Source organism: Canis lupus, unplaced genomic scaffold (genome assembly GCF_011100685.1).
Source record: "Canis lupus familiaris isolate Mischka breed German Shepherd unplaced genomic scaffold, alternate assembly UU_Cfam_GSD_1.0 chrUn_S142H302, whole genome shotgun sequence".
NCBI classification, from domain to species: domain Eukaryota; kingdom Metazoa; phylum Chordata; class Mammalia; order Carnivora; family Canidae; genus Canis; species Canis lupus.
Genome location: NW_023330261.1, coordinates 5421 through 9287, shown reverse-complemented (window position 1 = coordinate 9287; position 3867 = coordinate 5421).

Genomic DNA, 3867 nt, shown 5'->3' with positions numbered 1-3867 from the left:
TGATACTAGCAGCAGAGTGCACAACCAGAACTTTTAAGAGGTCTGTTCCAGTGAGGACATCCCTGTCTGAAAGATGCTCAGGTGGCAACGGGGGGCAGCATCCTAAGTGGGACGGACAGTGTGGTCTCAGGATCCCTGGGGGGGCGGGGTCACAGAAGGAATGGGGGCGGCGCCTGAGTATGGCAGTTGCCAAGGCGTTTGAGCGGGGAAGCCAGTTGCAATCAGTGAGCCCAGGAGTGGGTATTCAGCTCAGTGTTGCCATAAACCCCAAACCGAGGAACAGTCAGGTGACCACTTTCCAAGCAGGAAAAACTGGGCAAGACCTCCTCCTTCCCCCCAGAGGCACAGTGTGAATGGGAGCTACAGGGGTCTGCAAAGTTTGGAAAATCGAAAGGGGGTCTGTGCTTGAGATAAAAATGCTTGGTCACAGGCTGGGTGAATACAGAGTGCAGACAGAAACCAGGGAGACACAGTAGGGAGTGAGATCTTTCAATTCCAGGGCTGGAAATTAGGAGGCCACCATTTTCATTCTCATCCTCTAAAGCTGCCCAGAAAGCCTTCAGGGAACAAAAGCCACAGAGAGCAATCTGGAGCTGCTTACCTGGCCTGGCCCCCTGGCAAGGGTGGTGCAATCCCACCCTAAGCAAAGACACCTAAGAATCAGTGCAACAGGCCTCTCCCTCAGGAGGTCAGCAACAACTTCCTGCTAAGACCAACTTTACTCATCATACAGAGCTGCAGAACTCCAGTGCTAGGGGCAAACAGTATACAGAACTCATGGCTATTTCTCATGACTCCTTAGTCTTTCTATTTTAATTTTCTTTTTGCTTTCAACCATTTTCTTCATTTATCAACTCTTACAATTTACCTTTTTACACTTGCATTCAATCCTTTCACTGCTCTTAATATTATTCCTGTATATATTGAAGTTTTTCTTTCTGTACCATTTCGGGAAGTAGTTCCTTCTAAGAAATAGACTAAAATACAACCAGAATCTACTATACTGCTCTATTCTCTTCATCTGTCTGATTATAATATTTTTAAAATCTATCTTAATTTTCATATTTACAGTTACATTCTATCCTTTCATTGCATTTAATTTTATTTTTGCATATAATGAAGTTTTTCATTCTTTACAATTTTGGGATGTAGTTTCTTCTAACAAACAGACCAAAATAAACTTATGATATAGTATATTGCTCTGTTCTGTTCACCTGGCTGATAATATCCTTTTTATTTTGACTTTTAATTTCCATTTTTACACTTACATTCTAGACTTTCCTTGTATTTAATTTTATTTTTGTATATATACAAGGTTTCCTCTTAACCATTTGGGGATGCAATTTCCTAACAAAAAGACCAAAATTCACATAGTATCGGTGTACTGCTCTGCTCTCTTGATCTCTCTAATTCCATTATCTCCTTTGTTAACCTTTAAATTGGCTTCGGGTCTCTTCTGATTTGTTTAGCATGTATTTATCTGGGGTCATTCTTGATATTTTTCTATTCTGTTCTCTCACTCATCTCTTCTTCTCTGGACAGAATGACAAGATGGAAAAACTCACCGCCACAAAGAGAACAAGAGGTAGTACTGACTGCCTGGAACCTAATCAGCATGGATAGAAGGAAGAGGCTGGAGCGAGAGTTCAGAATAATGACCATCAAGATAATAGCTGGGCTTAAAAGAAACACAGAGGACATTAGAGAATGCCTTTCTGGAGAAATAAAACAACTGATATCTAATCAAGTTGAGATAAAAAAGGCTAATCTTAGTGAGATGCAATCAAAAATGAAGGTTCTAACTGCTAGGATAAATGAGGCTTCACAGAGAAGTAGTGATATAGAAGACAAAACAATGGAGAATAAAGAAGCTGAGGAAAAGCGAGAGAAACAACCACTGGACTATGACAGGAGAATTTGAGAGATGATTCGTACCACACAGCAAAACAATGTTAGAATAATGGGGATCCCAGAAAAAGAGGGGAAGGAGGGGGCAGAAGGCATATTTGAGCAAATTATAGCAGAGATCTTCCCTCATCTGGGGAAAGAAACAGGCACTCAAGTGCCAGGAGGCACAGAGAACCTTCCTCAAAATCAATAAAAATCAGGTCAATATCTCCAATATAATAACAAAGCTTGCAAATTTCAGACCCAAAGAGAAAATCCTGAAAGCAGCTTGGAACACGAGGCCCTGAACCAAGAAGGAGAGAAATATTCAACTGGCAGCGGATCTATCCAAAGAGACCTAGCAGGCCAGAGAGAGCTGGCATGATATACTCAGGGTGCTCAAGGAGAAGAGTCTACAGCCAAGAATCTTATCCAGCAAGGCTCTCATTCAAAATACAAGGGGAGATAAAAAGCTTCCAGCACAAACTGAAACTAAAAGAATTTGTGATCCCTAAAACAGCTTTGCAAGAAGTGGTAAAGGGGAAACTTTAAGCAAACAGAGAGCCCAAAAGTAACACAGACCAGAACACGGACTTTACACATAATACAATGGCACTACATTCATATCTTTCAATCCTTTCTCTGAATGTAAACAAGTCAAATGCCCCAACCAAAACACACAGGGTATCACAGTAGATAAAAAAAAAGCAAGACCCATTGATATGCTATCTGAAAGAGACTCATTTTAGACACAAAGACAACTTCACATTGAAGGTGAGGGAGTGGAAAACCATTTATCATATTAAAGGACATGAAAAAAAAACTGGAGCGGCAATATTTATATCAAACAAATTGAATTTTTTAAGATTTTATTTATTTATTCATGAGAGACACACAGAGAGCGAAAGGCAGAGGCACAGGCAGCGGGAGAAGCAGGCTCCGTGCGGGGAGCCTGATGTGGGACTAGATCATGACCTGAGCCGAAGGCAGATGCTCAACCACTGAGCCACCTGGTCATCCCACAAATTGGATTTTAAACCAAAGACTGCATTAAGAGAAGAAACAACAACAAAAGATGAAGAAACTCACTATGCCATAATTAAAAGGTCTATCCAAAACTAAAATTGGATAATTATAAGTTTTAATGTGTCTAAAGTGGGAGCAGCCAACTATATAAATCAACTTTCTGTTAAGATTTCATTTATTTATTTATTTGACACACACACACACACAGAGAGAACACAGGCAGTGGCAGCAAGAAAGAGAGAAGCAGGCTCCCCACTGAGCAGGCAGCCTGATCAGGGCTTGATCCCAGGACCTTGAGAACATGACCTAAGCCAAAGGCAGAGCCTTAACCGACTGAGCCACCCAGGCCACCTTATAAAGCAATTAATAACAAAAATAAAGGAACACATGGATAGTCATATAATAATAGTAGGTACTTTAACACAACACTACTGTAATGGCCAGATCATCTAAGCAGATGATCCACTAGGACGCAAGGGCTCTGAATGACACATTGCACAAAATGGACTTCACAGATAACTTCAGAGCACTCCATCCTATGACAACAGAATACACATTCTTCTCGGGTGCACATGGAACAAACATTCTGCACAACAGATCACATACTCAGTCACAAATCAGCTCTCAACTGGTACCAAAAGACTGGGATCATTCCCTGCATACTTTCAGACCACAATGCTTTGAAACTGGAACTCAATCTTGACAGGAAATTTGGAAAGAATTCAAATACACAGAGGTTAAAGAATCCAACTGGGGCAGTAAGGCACATTTTAAAACCTCATAGAAACAAATGAAAATGGAAACACAACTGCTCAAAACATTTGGGATGCAGCAAAGGTCATCGAAAGAGGATAGTATATAGCAATGCAAGCCTTTCTCAAGAAATGAGAAAGGTCCTAAATACACAACCTAACCCTACACCTAAACGAGCTGGAAAAGAACAGAATATTAAAG